A 20,713-nucleotide genomic window follows, 5' to 3' on the forward strand; every position below is an offset into this window, starting at 1 on the left:
AGGGAATGTTATAACACACACCTGTAGGGACACATTTTGATTTGGGATTGATGTGACTTTTTGTGCAAGTGTACATTGGCACAAAGGCAGTTAGTACCAGATTGGTGAGGGTTACTGATCTATAGACAGGTGTTTCTTTACGTTTCTCTAACTATCGCATTACACACATATGCATTGCCCATCATTGTACTATTGCTTGGAAGTATCTTTTTTAACATACTCGAGTCCAGTTTTAATGTACACCAACAATTCTGACGAAGGCAGGGAACACGGTGACTTAGCTTTGCTTCAGGACACAGCGGGGTTGATTTTCATCTTGGTCCAGGAGTGGCAGCAAGGGTAGGACTTGCACGATTGGGTTCATGGTGGCAGGAAATGGGAAAACTTGAAAAAGGTAAGTTTTGTGCTTATATACCTCCTAATCCTCCAGCTTAGGTGTGGAGTTTTAGCCACCACAGTTACATTGACAGGAAGGCACATCATGATTGGACCAGAGGTAAAACTGGCTGGAGTCCTGCTGCCAGTCGCTTTTGCCTTTTGCTCCATAGACACGGTTGTACATTCCTCTTGGTGATGTTGGTTCATAAATAGAGCAGTCGGCCCGGCAAGTTGGTGGACGGGAAATCTGACAGGAAATTACCAGCTGGATTGATTCCACCAAGACCTAAATCAGGCCCTGAATCTCTTAAGAAGCTGTTACATTAATTTAACTCATCTATCTTTCAAATCTGCTCAATATTTACCCTTCCCCCACCCCATTTTTATGGAATCGCTTCCAGAATACAGCAGAACTTGAGGAGAACAATAATGTTTTGATTACAGAATGTCAAGTTGCACAAACCTTCAACCTACAATTAACTTTTTAACAATTATTTTCTTTGCCGTCCCCACCAAATGAATTGACCAGAAATTTCCTTCCAAGATGTATCACACACTTATTGCTGTTGTCTTTCCTCTTGCTTTCTTACAAACTGCTTACAGTTACTGGTATTTTTATGTTTAGTTAGAATTACCATGCATGGTTGAATGTATTCCCTGAACAGGGTGTCACAATTAATTGGTCTATGTAAAGTGCTTAAACACTCCTTGAGGAAATGAAAGAAACACTTTATAAAAATGATCAATTAAATAAAAAGAGTAAAGGAAACTGGCTCCTTAGGTGATTGAGCTGCAGTATTACAGTGGTGTGTTTGTTGTGTAATTGGTCCATTTATTCACATGCAGCCATCTGCAGATTGAACTATTTCTGCCTTATGGTTGGTGAGTCCAGGCACAATCTATATCCTTAAAGTGGCTCCTGAGTTTATCATGACATCAATAATGAGTACCAGTTAATGAAGCCCAGGGAGTCATATGGAAATCAAAAAAGAAGCCATTGACAATACCTCCATATTATCTGCAGCAAGTGCTGAAAGACAAACACCCACTCCCCTTTCTTTTCAAAGGTGGGTACTGTTTTTCTCGTCCTGTTTTGACACAAACTGAAAGAGCTTACTGTTAGATATGGGGTCTTTGGTTAGCAGTCAGGTTAATCCCCGTCTAACTAGGACCCTCACTCTAGTCAAGGTAAAGGAGAATCACACTCAGTTAACCCCCGCTCGCCCCCTTGGTAGCTTGGCACGAGCAGACAGGCTTAACTTTAGAAGCAATGTGTAAAGTATTTGTACCAATGCACATAGTAATAAAGTGAACCACTACAAAATGACACAACTCGGGTTGAGGAAAATAGGTAATATTTATCTAAACAAAACAAGACCAACATTTTTAAGATACAACATACAAAAGTCAAGATATCAATTTTCAAAAGAAGAAGAGTCTTGGGGCCAGATGTATCAAAGACACGGTTTGCATCTCTTAAATAGCCAATTTTAAGAAATCGATATTTGAGAAATGCTAAATGGGATGTAGAAAAATTTTCGAATCCCTAATAGCGATTTCTTAACATTCGCAATTGCTATTAGGGAATGGGACTCCATTCATCCCTATGGGCCTGAAGGTCCACAGCTGCCAATGGTTTTGCATTTCCCAATTTGCGAATTCCTGATAGGAATTTGCAAATTTGTTAATGCAAATCCAAGGGTGCTGGGGGCCTAAGGCCCCCTTTGATGCCCCCCACAAAGAACTTGTGAACATGTAAAGCGCACATATGCCCTAGGGGCATGTGTGCGCTATATGCCACTTTTAAAAATGCATTTTCAATGCATTTTTAAAACTGCACATGATTACCACCAAATTTGAAATTGTGGTAATTGCATTTCCTGAATGCCCAGTTCACATTTAGGAAATGCATGATAGATGTGCTTTGGAAATAGTAAATAGGAATTCCCTGTTTGCGATTTCCTGTTCAGGGAATCGCAATTTGTGATTCCCTATTCAAAGTCGCAATTTTAGGGAACCGCTAAAAATTGCAATTCCCTAAAATTGCACTGCACTGCCTTTCATACATCATGAAAGGTGATATTTGCAATCGCAAATGGTGGAACTTACCAATTCATTCCATTTGTGAATGCAAAATCCTTTGATACATCTGGCCCTTAATCCTTAGAAAACGGTGAGAATGCTGTTGTTACACAACGTACCTGGTTAGTGTAAAAAAATAAAGCCGCACGGTGAGCATGCATCAGAAAAGTCAGCGATGTGTTGATTTCTTACTCGCAAGTGAGGCCGTGCATTGTTACCTTCTCTGGTCGGGTCAGCGATGCAACGTTTTTTTACTTTGCAAGACAGCGATGCGTTGATTTCCGGATGGGGCACCTCAGATCCGAGCAGAGTGTTAGAAAACCGCGATGCATGGGGTTCGTGTCATTATCAGCCTCTGCAAGCGGGTGTTGTGTGTCGTTTCTCGAGCTGTGTTGCATCGTTCTCCAACCCGCAATGTAGGGGGAGCGTCGATTTTAGCTGCGAAGCCGGTGGTGCCTTGTTTATCAGCCAAAATGTCGAAGTTGCATCGTAAATATCCCCACACAGAGTTCTGTGCATGGATTTTCAGTTCTTGGCTGCCAGCTTCACCTATCAAGGGCTCAGGCACTGGATAGGGCACCACTTGGCAGGGCAGGAGTCTCAGCAAAGAGTCCAGGTGCTGGCAGAGGAAGTCTTTGATGGCCCTGAGACTTTAACAACAGGTGGCAGGCTCAATTCCATCCCTTGGAGATTCTTCTCAAGCAGGAATGCACAACAAAGTCTAGTCTTTTTCCCTTTTCACAGGCAGAAGCAGTAAATGCAGGAGAGCCCAACAAAGCACAGTCACAAGCAAGGGCAGCACTTCTCAGCTCTTCAGCTCTTCTCCTTGACAGAGGTTTCTCTTGATATAAGAAGTGATCTAATTTCTGGGGATTTGGGGTCCACTACGTATACCCTTTTCATCCTTTGAAGTAGGCAAACCTAAAAAAAAGTCTCTCTCGTTTGTAAGATCCTGCCTTACCCAGGCCAGGCCCCAGACACACACCAGGGAGTTGGAGACTGCATTGTGTGAGGGCAGGCACAGCCATTTCAGGTGTGAGTGAGCACTCCTCTCCTCCCTCCCAGCACAGGTGGCTCATCAGGATATGCAGGCTACACCCCAGCTCTGTTTGTGTCATGTCTAGAGGAGAGGTGCAAACAGCCTAACTGTCAAACTGACCCAGGCAGATAATCCGCAAACAGGCAGAGTCATGGAATTGTTTAAGCAAGAAAATATCTACTTTGTAAAAGTGGCATTTTCAAACACACAATCTAAAAGCAAACTTTACTAAAAGATGTATTTTTAAATTGTGAGTTCAGTGACCCTAAACTCCATACTTCTATCTGCGCCCTAAGGGAATCTGCACCTTAACCTTAATAATATTTAAAGGCAGCCCCCATGTTAACCTTTGAGATAGATAGGCCTTGCATAGTGGAAAACAAATTTGGCAGTATTTCACTGTCAGGACAGATAAAACACATTAGTACTGTATATGTCCTACCTTAAATATACACTGCACCCTGCCAATGGGGCTACCTAGGGCCTACCGTAGGGGTGCCTTACATGTAAGAAAAGACAAGGTTTAGGCCTGGCAAGAGGGTACACACAGACACTGCAGTGGCAGTCAGTTCTGAGCCAAGTTTACAGGGCTACTAATGTGGGTAGCACAACCAGTGCTGCAAGCCCACTAGTGGCATTTGATTTTCAGGTCCTGGACACCTCTAGTTCACTGTACTAGGGACTTACTAGTAAATCAAATATGCCAATCATGGAAAGCCAATTACACCTACATTTTACATTGGAGCACTTGCACTTTAGCGCTGGATAGCAGTGGTAAAGTGACCAGAGTAGCAAAACCAGCAAAAACAGAGTCCACCACACATCAACAATCTGGGAATCGGAAGCAAAAAGTTAGGGGAGACCATGCCAAGGATGCCAAGTCTAACACTTACCATATAACCCTATGGCCCACAAATACATACTCAACATGCCTCCTTGCAGAGGTGGAACTCATATTACAGTGGTTGAGAGAGAAGGGAAGGCATGGGCAGCCGAAGGAACATATCAGCTAGAAAGCTGTAAAAGCCACTTGTACCATGTCACTCATTAGAAGCAAGATCATTAGCTATTGAAAGAAGTTCAAGGGACTGCAAAGTATGACTGGAAGGGGAAGAACCTCATACTGGTGTGCAAAAAGGTTTATTCCTGTGCATGGTAGGCAATGTTTGATTAGATTACCCATGTCTGACTTTCCTCACATGGTGGCTCTCACCAATGTTAACTTGTGGCTTTGTGGCGAATGGGCCGCAAGGTCAAGCATTTCTGTTGGGACTTTTTACCAGGTCGTGCTCTGCCATAAAAAGCCCAGCAAATTTTCAACTTCTAGCTGAGGAATGGAAAAACTTTAGTTTGGTTAAGCTGAAGATCCGCCAAAATGTGATGGACCTACCACTTAGCCAATCGCTAAATGAGGCCCTAGCTCCTCTTTGAAAAATTCTTCAGCAATGTGAGTCGGAAGATTTAACAGACAGGAAAAAGCTTTGCAGCAACTATTTGAAGAAGGGATGGACTTGATATATCTTTGCAATTTAAAAATAACAAATTTCCAGGTGACTTGTAATATCCTTCCTGCTAATGATTGTTAATTTCAGAACAAGCTAGTTCTTGTTTTACACAGACATCAGCTACAATTCTACTCCTTGACCAACCATCCTTACTGTCTGCTGGCGCTGGCGGACAGTATTTTGACGGTACAACTCACCAGCTGAGCAGCTACATCATCTTTTCATTACAGGTAACTAGTGGTGTCACACCTAATAAAGTAATATGAAAATTAGAGAATGACTTTTATACAGCGGTTGCAGACTCCCATGAATAGTGGTTCTTAATAATGATAAAATATTTACTTAGTATTTCTAGGTTCAAGGGAGATCAAGACTCATTCATTCATTCATTACTTTACTTTATTCGGTGCAAAAAGACCATAAAAGACATCAAATAAATAAAACACCCGAATTTATCAATCATAAAAAGTTTCGAAAAACGTTATTAATACATTTTCCGAACACCATAAGCAGCATATGTAAAATTTAACACAGCCTGAATTATATCCATATTTCCCAGATCATGTAAGTGGGAATAAGCAAGCTGGCTAGTTCTAATACTGTTGGACAGAAATAACGGACGTAAAAACCTTTTTCTTGGACCAGCATATAAAGTGCAAAAAAGCATAAAATGTAATGTACTCGGAGATGTCTTTCCATCGCAACAACAAGGAGGAAGGTTCTTGAACCAGGTTCCACATACTGGAAATGCTACCAGATAGTGTAAAGTATTTAAACGTAGCCTCATGAGTAAAAACCTTTGTCTCTCGTGATTAATAATGGTCAGATACAACTTTGGTTGAAGTTGTTGTGTCTCATGCCTCATCCATAGTCTCATTACACCATAGGCTGGCTCCATGGCTTGATTTTTCTGCCAGAATATGTCTTTAACCGTCTTGATGTCCTGTCTTGTTAGAGTATCTGGTTTGAGGAAAAATTCTCCTAATCCTAATGATAGGAGAGAGAGATAAACATATCTTAGCCAGGGTATATCTAGAAATCGTGACAAGAGGAGACAATCCTGTATCACCTTTCTACATAAAAACGCTTCAGGCTTAGTCCAGATTTTTACCCACAATATGAGAGGTTGAAGTTTTATATAGCTAGATATGTATCTCAAACCTACTTCTTTATGACAGAACATTACTGGTGTAGATTGAGGGACTGCTAATAACCTCCTTAAAAATTTATTTTCTATAATCTGAAGTCTTGTACATTCTGCATGGCCCCAAACCCCAGCTCCAAATGTCGCAATAGAGAGACACTTAGAGGAGAAGACAGTCATCATTTCCTTAACAGGTTTATGTCGGAGTCTTCTCGCGAACCTAAAAACAGCTTCAATGGCTATTTGGAATTGTATTGAACGTATATTAACAAAAAAAATCCAATTAAAATCTACATCAATGGGGACCCCCAGATACGTCAAATGTGGGACCTTAAGTATCTCATGCCCGTCTAAAACTAATTTTTTCGTTTTTGCTAATTTGGGTCCGGTCTTCATCACAAATGACTTAGTTCTGTTAATTTTAAGACTGAGGTTCCCCATAAAAATATTAAAAGCATTTAATAAAATCTGGAGGCCATTTGCTGTCCTTGAAATGAGTACTGCATCGTCCGCATACAAGAGTACAGGGATTGGAGGATTATTGATGACTGGGGAATCCTTCCCTGATTCACAAAGACATTTCTCTAACGCATTTATATACAAGAGAAAGAGAAAGGGGGCAAGAACACATCCCTGTCTAACACCCTGTAATGAGGGAAATTTCTCTGTCAAACATCCCTCCCGGGAATAACGGACCCGAACCTCTGTGCAGGCATGAAGTTTACTAAGTAATATAACTATATCTTTATCCACGCCCATACCCAGCATTACCCTCCACAATTTCTCCCTGTTAACTGTGTCAAAGGCACAGGACAGATCCATGAATGCTAGATGTATACAACCCCTTTTGGCTTTGGTATATTTCTGGACTATAAGAGTCAGGTTAAGAGTTTTTTCTACTGTGCCCACCCCTGGGCGAAAGCCAAATTGTATTTCTGAAAGGGAGTGAGATTCAGTCGCCCATTCTTCTAGCTTATTTAAGATCACTCGACCTAAAATTTTAACTGAACTATCCAATAAAGAAATTGGGCGATAGCACAAGGGATCTGCCCTATCTCCCTTCTTAAAAATCAGGATGATGATCGCTTCTTTACAAGAATCTACTAGAGGGCCGACCACAGCCGATCTCAGGACATTGGTAAGCAGTGGTCCCCAGAAATCTGGAAGTGCTTTAAATAAATCGGCAGGAATTCTGTCTGGGCCAGGGGCTTTCTCAGAGGGGCTGTCTTGAATGGCTTGTTTAACATCATCCACACTTATAATATTGCTAAAAGCCAGACTTAGCTGATCATTTCCTGCAAGCTTCAGACAATTTAACATTTCTGATGGAACATTTTTCTCTATGGCGAAAGTTTTTTTTTAAATAGTCCACCCAAGTCTTGGCTGGAATGACAGTGTCCATGGGCGTCTCATGTTTATCATTCAGCAATGAAGAGTTAACCACACGCCAAAATGCAGTTGTGTCTTTGATTTTGCTTGCAACCATCAGTTCCTCCCACGCAGATTCACTTAGTTCGACTTTCCTTTTGGCAAGAGCGTCTTTATAGTTTTTCGTAGCAATCTTAATTGCTTGTCGATCTTTGGGAGATACATTGATTGTTTTTTTTTAGCTTGCTTAAGGGTGTGGTACAGGCGTGATTAAACCATCTTGAGCCATGGACTTTATTAGCACGTGAGGGCTGTAATTTCTCCGCCATATATTTTGTCAGAGAGGAGAATGCACGGATAATTTCATGGGGGGCCCTATCTTCATCCAGAGATGTCATAACATCTGACCATTTATTCAGGAATAGATCTTTAAAAAAAGTATTACTATTTATCTTTCCCCATTTGATTGTGAGTCCTTTTTGGGATGAGAGCTTCATAGCAGGGTGTCGCTTCCCTCTTCTTGAGTCGCTCGCCAGATCTAAGTTAATCACGATAGATAGGGGGTTATGGTCACTAATACAGGTCGGGGTCACCCTGAATTGTCCTGCAATAGAGGATAGTTCTCTAGAGTAAATAATATAGTCAATAGTAGTATGAGTATCCCCCCTTACAAATGTTGGTATCCCTCTAATGACTGGTGTGGGAAAAAAAGAGAATTTACTGTTATCGGAGAGTTAAGGGCATTCCCATATGGGGAGTGTTTAAAATGTTGAATAGTATTGTCATTTTCGTCCAAAAGTCCACAGCAGTCCAGGAACTCTGGCTCACACAGGTGGGCATTAAAATCACCAACCCAGACTATTCTTAGGTCCTTTTTGCTAAAAGTTGTTACCTTATGTATTAACGTCTCCAAACTACTGACCACACTTATATCAGAATTATCAAAGGTGTTATTATAGTAGTTGATCAGTAGTATATCAAATGGCTCTGCTAATTTCAGAGATAAAGCTAGAAAAAAGGAGATGTGCCCACAACACGTGCTTCCATCCCTCCGGCCTCCACAGATAAAAAGGTAACCAGACCGCCCTTAGCTCTACCTGCGGAGGCCTTAGTTACAGGAACACTAAGGCGGTCATTCTGACCCTGGCGGTCAAAGACCGCCAGGGCGGAGGACCGCGGGAGCACCGCCGACAGGCCGGCGGTGCTCCAATGGGGATTCCGACCGCGGCGGTAAAGCCGCGGTCGGACCGGCACCACTGGCGGGCTCCGCCGCCCCATTGAATCCTCCAAGGCGGCGCAGCTTGCTGCGCCGCCGAGGGGATTCCGACCCCCCCTACCGCCATCCAGATCCCGGCGGTCCGACCGCCGGGATCCGGATGGCGGTAGGGGGGGTCGCGGGGCCCCTGGGGGCCCCTGCTGTGCCCATGCCACTGGCATGGGCATTGCAGGGGCCCCCGTAAGAGGGCCCCTACATGTATTTCACTGTCTGCTGCGCAGACAGTGAAATACGCGACGGGTGCAACTGCACCCGTCGCACAGCTTCCACTCCGCCGGCTCGATTCCGAGCCGGCTTCATCGTGGAAGCCTCTTTCCCGCTGGGCTGGCGGGCGGTCTGAAGGCGACCGCCCGCCAGCCCAGCAGGAAAGTCAGAATTACCGCCGCGGTCTTTCGACCGCGGAACGGTAACCTGACGGCGGGACTTTGGCGGGCGGCCTCCGCCGCCCGCCAAGGTCAGAATGAGGGCCTAAGTGTGGTATAACCATTAATATGCAGGGATTCTTTGAGCCAGGTCTCCTGGCAGCAGATGAAGAGATTTTCCGTCACTAGTTTTATCCAGTCAGGGTTACCAATTTTTTATTTAAAACCTGCTACATTCCAGGAAATAATCCCTAGGGCTGTCATACCCTTTGTATCATAGATGTCGGGGGCTCCTTTAGATTCTGAGGGGGACTGTGGAAGTACATTTGTCTCCAGGGGGCCTTGCAAAGAAGGCTCAATTACTAATGGTCAATCTAACTGCTCTAGTGAGGTCAGAGGCTCATACCAGTTAGACAATGTCAAGACAGTGTCAGAGGGGTTAGAGGGACCAGGGTTGCTGGGATTCTGATTCCCAGAACGGGTTGGATCAGGATAACGTGGATTTGATTTCAGGGAGATAAACTTAGTCAAACGTTGTACTCTTATAGGCCCTACAGATAGTCTCATAGTCGAAAGATGGTGGTACAAAGCATTGACAGTCCAGGGGCTCCTAAAGTTTATTATAATACAATCCCCAGGTGATGTTTTAGGGGATGAGCCAACCCCAGGTACCCTTCCTACAGTTATAATGTCCCTATGGAAATCTACCTGCCCTCCCGTGTGTTTTCCTACCCAATGAGTCACTTTATTTAACAGTGACACATGGGACTCGGGGTGAGTATTTTCCAAGTTCTTGTAATCTCATGACCCACTAACCTTCCCGTTTGGTTGTACCCCACTGAGACTGTAGGTTTATAGAATCCTGGAGTACCTCTGCGTTCAGGGGTTTTTGGGTTGGGTTCTGGGCAGGAGTCAATCTAAAGTTTGGATGCTGATGAATGGGCGGAGCTGATAAACATTCGGGGATGGAGTGATTATTGTGAGGTTCTACCCTCAGTGGTATAGGTTTTCTGTTTATTCTAAATTCAACCTTCTGCTTGAGGATAGCCACTCTCTCCAGAACTGATGAACATAGCTTTTTTATGTCTCTAAGTTGATCTTCAATCTGAGAAAAACAGGTTATAATTGGATCCGGATTTTTACAGTCTTTTGGCTGTTTCCCTATAGTTTTTTTTTTTTTTGTTGAGGTTTAGATAGACATTTCCTCTTGATCTTCTTAGTTCCTGATAGGGACTCTCCAAAGTCATCCCTGTCTACAGGAGATCCAACTTGATCTATGGGGGTTACTGCAGTTTGGGGGGGAGTTCCTTGCCTGTTTTTTTTGGAGGTGGACTCTCTGGAGTTGTAGGAGTAATTAAATCAATTTCTGTTGTTACACAAGAGTTCCCTATCTTAGTCTTGCTTAATGAAGATGTTACCGGCAGAGTCCTTCCCTCTCCCCTACCCTTTCCTGCTTTCTCAAGAGAAGACTCTAGAGTGGCTTCTACTCTCCCTATCTCCGTCTCAATGGCACCCATTACTGAAGTTAGGTAGCTTGTTATTAACCTAGGTGGGGGGGCCTCCTGAATGGGTTCCCTTCCCCCATTGTCTCCCTCACGTTTTCCCATTTAGGCAGGCTAGTCCTTTTATCCAAAATAAGGCGCAGTATATTTCTTTAACAGGTGTGTTAGTCTCAGTGCCCCAGACTAGGGAGAAATAGAGCCAAATTATACTCAGGTCCTGCTTGGCTCAATTGTCCAGTCACAACCTTCTGCCACACCAATCCCCCTCAAGTTGTAGCGCAGTAGGCCTTGCTGTCGCCTTGCGTGTATTTCGCCTATATTAGTCAGCAGGGTACAGGGGACAAACTGATTTAAAAATAAATAATTTTAAATACCCAAATCACAGATGGCGAAGACTCCTCCTTGCCTTCCTTAAGTCAGCGGCTCTCCATAGAACAGGGCCTCCAAAAAGAAAAAATGAAAGGGAGGGGGCCCAGCCTAGTCTCTTCCTGGCGATGACGGGCGAAGGATGGGCCCGCCCTTGGCCCGGGCTTCGCCCAGGCGCCGCCCGCACGTGTCCAGCGAGGCGAGAGCACGTCCTTGTTTTTAAAGGGCTCCTGCCCTGGGTCCCGGCACCACCAGCAGCAATGCTCGCTTCCCGCGAGGCGGGAGCACGTCCTTGTTTTTAAAGGGCTCCTGCCCTGGGTCCCGGCACCACCAGCAGCAACGTGCGCTTCCCGAGAGGCGGGAGCGCGTCCTTGTTTTTAAGCACAAGACTCATAAAACACTTCTCCTTGAAATACCACAATTAAGAACATCTAAGAGACAGAACAGTCCTTCTCTGAAACTTGAGCTGTTCGTCATCTTCCTGAAGCAGCTCAGCAATTATTCTCTGGCCCGTGCAGCAAATATGCAGGTGTTTTAAATGTCTTGTGCTAATGTTTAACCCCGTTACCATATTGAAGTAGCGTATGTACTATTTAGATTGCTTCAAAGTAAGGGGCATATATATACTATGGTTGTGCCATTTTAGGGTCATTTATTTTGATGTTAAAATGGCACAAACCTAACTCCATATTTATATTTTGATGCTACACACATCTAGCATCAAAATTTTGGGTTAGCCCCATTTTTAGGATGCGCGAAACAGCCTTGCGTTAATGAGATGCAAGGTAGGCGTTCCCACCCTACACACGACACTAACCGCTTAGAGCCATATTTATTCCCTGAAGAAAAAACAGCACTAACGAAGGACGCGGACTCAAAAAATGGCACAAAGTCCGATTAGTTCCAAAAATGAACACCTAGTCAGACCCAGGTGTTAAAAAGAGGCTCACACACCACCACTCATAGACAAAACTCAGAAGGGGCTTTGGAGACTGCCAGGACAGCATGGAAGTGCTACTGCTCCACCTTGGCACACGCCGAAGATGTCTGCAAAGACAGCAGATCCAACCACTACCACTGCAACAACCACAAATGCCACCACAACAGCCACAGAGGCAGCGCAGAAGGAGGGAACGAATATTCCGACAGCGAATCACCATCTTATCAATAAGCACCTACTACTGTGTCACCTCACATGCGCCCCTAGTGTTCACTAAGAACCCCATGTCTATTCCAACTACCAGACATGCTCTACCATGGTCATATGTACCCTAGAGACCATTTGTTCCAGATGATGGTTGCGCCAGCCATGAAGTGTACATGAGTGTGTGTCCCACATTGTTAGGATGAAGTGATTTGTTGCAGAAGTTTTGCATGTCTTCTATTGCATTATTTCTGACAGACACTTTCAACACATGGACAATGCTGGCTTTGGGACGGGGCACAGCTATATTTCACATGTGTCCCTTAGTACGGTGCATAGAAGGTCAGGTATCTCCACTATACACCTAACATATCCAACTATGTCATCCTTGAATGTTAGTGAAATTCTTCACAGACACAAGACCATGGTGGAGCCTATCTGGTACAAAGAACAGAAATGGGGTTCTTAGTGGGCACTAGGGGTGCATTTGAGGTGACACTGGAGTAGGTGCTGCCCCATTTCTCATGGTTCAACCCCATGGTCTTCAATGGCAAATATTTTTGTAGACATATGTGTGGGACACAATGCTGCAGATGTATACTTGGTTATTGCACCACTTGGGTTGCATTGGATTTAGGGTTCACACCAAGCTTACACACCATGAGTTATGTGTGTCTGTGCCTATGTGTGACTTCTTAACACGACTACAGCCTTTGCCATTGACATACCTGTGTGCTTGTTTGTTTGGTGTGATGTGTGTGTGTGATTTGTATTCATTTGTCAACCTGTGGACACTTGTAGTGATTTGTGAGCAGCTTCTGCATGCAAAGGTAACTTGGCTCCACCTGTCAACACGTGGTTTGCCAGTCAGGGTGTTGCTGTCTAATGTAGATTAGGGTGCATATGTTTGTGACATGCAATGTGTGCAGTGTAGTGTGGCATTTGGCTTATGTGTTGTTGCCTGCGCATCTCTGTGGCCCTGCCCATGTGTATTTCTGTTTGAGTTTGTCTTGTTTGTCCTTGATGGTTGCTATGTTATGTGGTATGAGTCGTATGTTGACTTACCTATGAGTAGGCCATTGCCATATTGGCCATCATGGAACCGCTGGTTGATGGTGCAGTGGCGACAGATGTATGCGTCATGGACACTGCCAGGATATTTAGCCAGGATGTTTGTGAAGAGGCCCACGGTGGTCCACAATAGCCTGCACATTGATGGAATGTGTGTGCTTGCTGTTCCTATAGAGATGTTCCGTAGCCACAGATGGCCCCAGCTGGACATGGGTATAGTCCATTGAACCAAGCACATGTGGAAACACAGCTATCTGATAGAAACCTTGCTTGGCCTCATGCTGCAGCTGCTGGGTGTTTGGGAGGCAGATGTGTTGTGGCGTGAGGTGTAGGATTACATCCAGGACCTTTGGAAGGCAGACAGAGAAGGATTACTGGGAGATAGTAGCCATTTGAGCACCCGATGTCTGGAATGATCCAGAGGCACATTCAGGTACAGCAGGCATACGATGGACTCCCGGTTGAGTCTATACATCCTGTTCCCTCATTCCTAAGATGGTGATTCGCTGTCGGAATATTCGCTCCCTCCTGCACTGCCTCTGTGGCTGTTGTGGTGGTGTAAGGCAGTTTCGCGCATCATACATATGACGCTAACTCCAATATTTTGACGCTAGACATGTCTAGCGTCAAAATATAAATATGGATTTAAGTTTGCACCATATTAGCATCAAAATAAATTATGCTAAAATGGAACAACCATAGTAGTAATATGCCCCTTCGAGATCCCTACCGGCCTAGCAGGGATCTCATTGCCTACAGTGCATTCGTCTTTCCAGGGATACATGATGGGGGAAAACAAATCCTCAGCTGCCTACTTAATTGATTTGTGTGAGAAACTGGGGCTGATTGCAGAGGCCCCATAACTTTTTGCCCCCATTTTCCACTTTATGCTGGTGTTTTCCTGACTCTGATGGTGCCCTGGGTACTGCTAACCAGTCCCAGGGCCTGTGCTCTGTGTAAAATGGATATGCAAATTAGGCTAATTATAATTGGCTAAGTTAACCTACCTATAAGTCCCTAGTATATGGTAGGGCATGTAGGTTTAGGGACCACAGCATAGGTGGTGCACACCTAGGTGCATTGCTGAGGTGCCCAGTGTCATTTTAAAAGCAAGCCTGCCTTGCTGGCTGCTTTTAAATTAAAGTTATATGCAAATTCGACTTTGGAATTAAAGGTACTTCCAAAGTCTTAAACTACCTTATTTTTACATATAAGTCACCCCTAAGGTGTGCCCTATGTGCCCCTAGGGCTGGGTGCCATGTAACTATAAGTAGGGACTTTATAAAAATAGATTTATAAGCCCTGGTGAGGTAAAAACAGCCAAATTCGTTTTTCCCTCATTGAAGTAAATGGCCTTCATAGGCTAGAATGGGCAGACTTTATTTTAAATTTTAAAGTCTCCTTAAATGTTACATACCAAGAATTTGGTATCAAATTGATTGTTATAATAAATCCCACAACTTCCAGTTGTTGGATTTAATATAACCAGTTCAGGTAAAAAGTTTAGACTTTACCTAAAAAGTTGCCAATTTCAGCTCTGCATTGTTTTTGCTGCTGTGCTCTGATTGGCCAGCCTGCAGCAGCTTCTGCCAGGCTACTTTAATGAGGTGTGAAGTGGCCTGACTTCACACAAAGGAATGTGCTTGGGGGAGAGAATCTGCCCTCAGCAGATGGTGAGGCAGGAAGGGGGAGGGCTGCCAAACTGGTCTTCAAAGGCAGAGGACATTTGAAGCACCCAGCAACACCCCCACATCCTGCAACCCCAGACAGCTAGGTGCCCCCTTGATTAGATTAGGAGAGGGCAGGAGAGGGGTGTGTTTATGATTTTTAGCCACACCAGTGGGTGGGCTCAGCCAGATCTCTCCTCCAAAAATCAGATTCATCCATTTTGGATTTTTAAAGACTGTTGCCTTCTGGGATGGATTTTTGCCACACTTCCCAGGAAGTGGTCATCACAGGGGGACGACCCTGTCCCTGATTGGAGAACCAGGGCCCCCTGCTTTTCACCCAGGAGCAAGGATAAAACTGGCAGACCTGCACCCACGCCTCAGATCCCCTCCAGAATTCAACAAGAAAGGAACTAAAGAAGAAGAAGGACTGCCCTGCTGGACCCCTGGCCTGCACCTGGAACCTGCACTCAGAAGGACTGCACCAGCTGCACACTTGGGCTTCACCACAAGAAGGACTTTGCCTGGCTTCAACTGGTTCAAGGAGGGACTCCCTGTTTGCTACAGGTGAAAAATTGCTAACCAGAGTCCCCTGCACCAACTCCTGAAAGAAGCGACCAGCTGACCACTGCCCAGTGGCCAAAAAGGAGTTTGCGCCAGGTGCATTCTGGGAGTTGAAGTCCGCACCCCCAAGGACCATCACAGAACTTCTGGACCCTTGGGGTGAGCTGTGGACCCCAAAAGAACCTTCAAAGAACATCTGGGTGAAGCCCCAGAAGTTTGGAAAAGATTGGAGAATTTTTTTTAAAAAGCTCCATAAAGTGACCGACCCGACGCGGAAATTCTAGCCGGCTTGCCTCAACCGCGACCCGGCCTGACTTCGTGGTTCGTCCCGGTAAAGAAAAACATCCAAAAAAGAGACTAAGGCGGTCATTCTGACCCTGGCGGTCAAAGACCGCCAGGGCGGAGGACCGCGGGAGCACCGCCGACAGGCCGGCGGTGCTCCAATGGGGATTCCGACCGCGGCGGTAAAGCCGCGGTCGGACCGGCAACACTGGCGGGCTCCCGCCAGTGTACCGCCGCCCCATTGAATCCTCCAGATGGCGGTAGGGGGGGTCGCGGGGCCCCTGGGGGCCCCTGCAGTGCCCATGCCACTGGCATGGGCATTGCAGGGGCCCCCATAAGAGGGCCCCTAAATGTATTTCACTGTCTGCTGCGCAGACAGTGAAATACGCGACGGGTGCAACTGCACCCGTCGCACAGCTTCCACTCCGCCGGCTCGATTCCGAGCCGGCTTCATCGTGGAAGCCTCTTTCCCGCTGGGCTGGCGGGCGGCCTGAAGGCGACCGCCCGCCAGCCCAGCGGGAAAGTCAGAATTACCGCCGCGGTCTTTCGACCGCGGAACGGTAACCTGACGGCGGGACTTTGGCGGGCGGCCTCCGCCGTCCCGCCAAGGTCAGAATGAGGGCCTAAGTCCGAACGTAAAAAGTTGACCGGGACCTCCCAGCCATCGTATCCGAGAAGGGCTCCATGGACGTCGAATCAAGATCCAGGTTTACCCCGGTCGAAGGATTTTCATCTCGAAAAAACGACTAAGTCCGAAGGTAAAAATCACCACCGAGGAAACCGACTTCGCATATCCGGACAAGGGCTCCAGGAGGTCGGATTCAACTGGCAGGTTCGTCCCGGTGAAGAAAAACGTCAAAATAAAGACTAAGGGCCTGATTCTAACTTTGGAGGACGGTGTTAAACCGTCCCAAAAGTGGCGGATATACCACCTACCGTATTACGAGTTCCATAGGATATAATGGACTCGTAATACGGTAGGTGGTATATCCGCCACTTTTGGGACGGTTTAACACCGTCCTCCAAAGTTAGAATCAGGCCCTAAGTCAGAAGGTAACTTTTTAACCGAGGCCTCCCGCGACTTGTAGCCGAGCAGGGCTCCATCGCGGTCGGCCTGAAAGTTTGACTTTGCCCCGGTCCTGGTGCAACCAGATGACCCGATTGGCGCTTTTTGTTTCTAAGCGCTAGAAAATAATAATACTTTAAAAATTCATATCTCCGGTTCCCCTGAACCGATTTTAATCGTTTTTGTGTCATTTTAAAGATAAAAATATAAGCTATTTTTATAAATTGGTTTTGGATTTTTAAACTGTTTCCTGTGTTTTACTTAATTACTGTTTTGTGATATTTGAATGCTTTACACTTTGGCCCTCATTCTGACCTTGGCGGTCTTTTCGCAAGACCGCCGAGTTACCGCCGCAGTAAAGACCGCCGACCGCGGCGGTATGCCGCTGCGCGTATTCCGACCGCTGGGAGCGTTCCGCCGGAATACCGCCAGCAGCCACACTGGCGGTCGGCGGGAAAGTGGAGACTGGTCAACCTCCACCGCCACGCCAGCAGAACACCGCCCCCAGAATTACGACCCACATTTCTGTGAGGCGGTCTTCTGTTGGCGGTCTTCTGTTGGCGGTCACGTCCCTATGGCTCCCGTCGCCTCCCGGAGGACCAACGCACAAGGTAAGTTGATCGTCCGTGAGGGGAGGGGGTGGGGGGGTGTTGTGTGATGTGTGCGTGCATGGGGGTGTGCGTGTGAGTGTGTAGAGGGGGTGTGTGAGTGCGTGCATGCGGGCGGGGAGTGCTGCTGTGCCTATGGGCAATGTGTGTAGTTCGGCGGGTGCGCATGTCGGCATGTATGTGTGCGGGTATGTGTCCCCGTTGTGTATGTGTGTGTGTAGGGGGTGTGTATATGTGCATGTTGGGGGTGTGTGCATGTCGGGGTGCGTGGATGTGCATGTCGGGGTGGGGAGGGGGTTCGTACCACCTCTGGGGGGTGGCAGGGGGGTGGAGGGTGTGGGGGGAGGACTCGGGGGGGCAGTGGGGGGTGGGGGAGACCCGTATCAGTGCCAGGGAAGGAATTCCCTGGCCCGATAGTGCCTACCGCCATGGTTCGCATGGCGGTTCCCGACCGCCAGAAACCGCGGCGGTAAGCAGGGTCATGATACCGTTGGCGGTCTTGGGTCGACCGCCGGACCGGAGTGCGCAGACTCCAGCCCGTCGGTCATGACCGCCGTGGCTGTCGGAGTGGGGAAGTGGCGGTCGGTCGCGGCGGTGACCGCCGCGGTCAGAATGCCATTTTTAATACCGCCGGTCTGTTCGCGGTCCGACCGCCGCCTCTCCGCCGACCGCCAAGGTCAGAATGAGGGCCTTTGTCTCCTAAGTTAAGCCTTGACGCTCGGTGCCAAGCTACCAAGGGTAGAGCTGGGATTAATTTACTGAGACCTAACTGTACCTATGTGGAGGTTAGTGGCTTGTTGCTAGGTGTAGGTACCTACCTGCCCTACCAATAACCCATTTTCCAACAATTTGTAAAAATACTGCGAGGTTTTGTGGGTTTATTTGTGAAAGATACGTGGCATTGGTATGCAGGGAATTTTCTCCCTGCACAATAGATAATTGTTCATTGTCCATGCTTGTGCCCAGAAAGTCATACAGTGCAGGCAAAACGTGCATCTTGTTAACTTGCTCTATTGCTTAAAATGTAAACGTCTTATTTTGTGGGTGAAATGTATTGAAAATTTCCTCTAAATGAAATGCAATGCACTCAGTAAATATTCGTATGACGTTGGTGTATACTAACGCTTATGGTGTGAACACAACTGCCAATGGATGTCAAATTCAAAGCACAAGTTATTTAACAAGAAAGAAGACACTGCAGTTCAGAATGTTTGGAGAGATGTATTGCCTTTCATCTCTGTGTTAAAACATAGGGAGTCATTCTGACCCTGGCGGTAATTACCGCCATGGCGGAGGTCGGCGGTGCACCGCCAACAGGCTGGCGGTGCACCACTGGGCATTCTGACCGCGGCGGTTCAGCCGCGGCCAGAAACGGAAAGTCGGCGGTGTACCGCCGACTTCCCGCTGCCCTTGAGAATCCTCCATGGTGGCGGAGCGCGCTCCGCCGCCATGGGGATTCTGACACCCCCTACCGCCATCCGGTTCCTGGCGGGTCTCCTGCCAGGAACAGGATGGCGGTAGGGGGTGCCGCGGGCCCCTGGGGGCCCCACGAAGAATTTCAGTGTCTGCTTTGCAGACACTGAAATTCGCGACTGGTGCAACTGCACCCGTCGCACCTTCCCACTCCGCCGGCTCCATTCTGAGCCGGCGTCCTCGTGGGAAGGGTGTTTCCCGCTGGGCTGGCGGGCGGACTTTCGGCGGTCGCCCGCCAGCCCAGTGGGAAAGCCAGAATGACCGCCGCGGTCTTTTGACCGCGGAGCGGTCTTTCGGCGGGAACCGCTTGGCGGGCGGCGACCGCCGTCCGCCGCGGTCAGAATCACCCCCATAGTCTGTTTTGTCCACATTTACTTACAGTACCTTAATGGGAATTAATTGATTAAAGATTGTATTATTTTAGAAGATACCACTTCTGTTTTTTAATACAATGCTTCACGAAATCTGGTCGGAAACCTGATATCACCATACCGATTGCGTTTGGGATAGTCGTAATGTCTTATTCTCCTGACAGCAAAATGAACGCGCTTGCTCGTGTGCATGACCTAAACTCCAGAAGGGTTAGGGAAAGTGAAAATGGCAGACAGCTGTCTGAAAAAAGAGAACAAGCTACATTTCAAATTCAATGATGGACTTCACTTATGCAACCCGTTGCTGAATATTTCCTGCTCATGCCCTGTGGTTCGATGCCTATTATAAAATATACTTTCAAAAAATAAATCCGAACACAGGACGTATTGGAGACCAGGTGGGAGCATGTACTGGAAAATAGGATTGTGCAAAATTGCATGAAGTGTTCCAAGGTTAATTCGTGTTATTTTAACAATTTACACTTGGGCGCTTGTCATTGTGAACATTATATCCCCGTCTATACAAAAGTCATGTGAGATATCTGTTCAGTGTATTTGGCTCGCCTGCATAACATTTTCATTCAAACCAGTCTCCCAAATGCAAAAATTATGCAAACATTCCGAGGTGTACGAAAAAGAAAATAATGTGAAATATGCTAAAAAAAATAATCATGAGTCAGGAGGGAATACAATCACAAAAAACAGGTTGGGAATTTTAGAAAAGAAGAATATGAAGCAAACGTTAGACATGTACAAATTCCAGATTTAAATTCTAGAAGAGTTGATAATTAACATCTTTCAAACAATGAAATATCACAGTGACAAAAGTTCAACAAGATATCCCTAATGAAGAGTTTATACATCCTCCACATGAAACCTGTGCAATGGTGTAATTTCATAGGTGAGATTGCAGCTCTCACAATATACTCAGCTCCTTCAAAGCCAGCTCCTATGAAGATGATATCTTACCCTTTGACCTTCATCAAAGCAGTCTCAGGGGCCCCTCAGGTACACTTTCTCTCCATTGCCAATGGCTCTCTCACTTAAGATAACTTCCCAGTAGCTCTCAAGACTGGTCACATTCTCCCACTCCAAAAGAAACATACACTGCATCATAATGATCTCACCAACTTCCAGCCCATCACTCACCTACCATTCATAAGCAAGATAATTCTAAAACAAGTCCATGTTCAGTTCCAAGATAACTTTGATGTAAACCATCTCCTCCATGTCTATGGTGGTCATTATGAGTTTGGCGGTTTTGGGACCGCCATGTTGGTAGCAGCGGTCATACCGCCGACGACCTGGCAGTGAAGACTGCCCTATTATGACCATGGAGATCTTCCCAACAGAATACAGCCAATACCTTGTCAGTACCGCCAGTGTAGCCAGTGTAGTCAGCACCTTCAGACCGGCGGGGAGCATGTTTCTGCCAGACATATTGC

Source organism: Pleurodeles waltl, chromosome 2_2 (assembly GCF_031143425.1).
Source record: "Pleurodeles waltl isolate 20211129_DDA chromosome 2_2, aPleWal1.hap1.20221129, whole genome shotgun sequence".
Lineage (NCBI taxonomy): Eukaryota > Metazoa > Chordata > Amphibia > Caudata > Salamandridae > Pleurodeles > Pleurodeles waltl.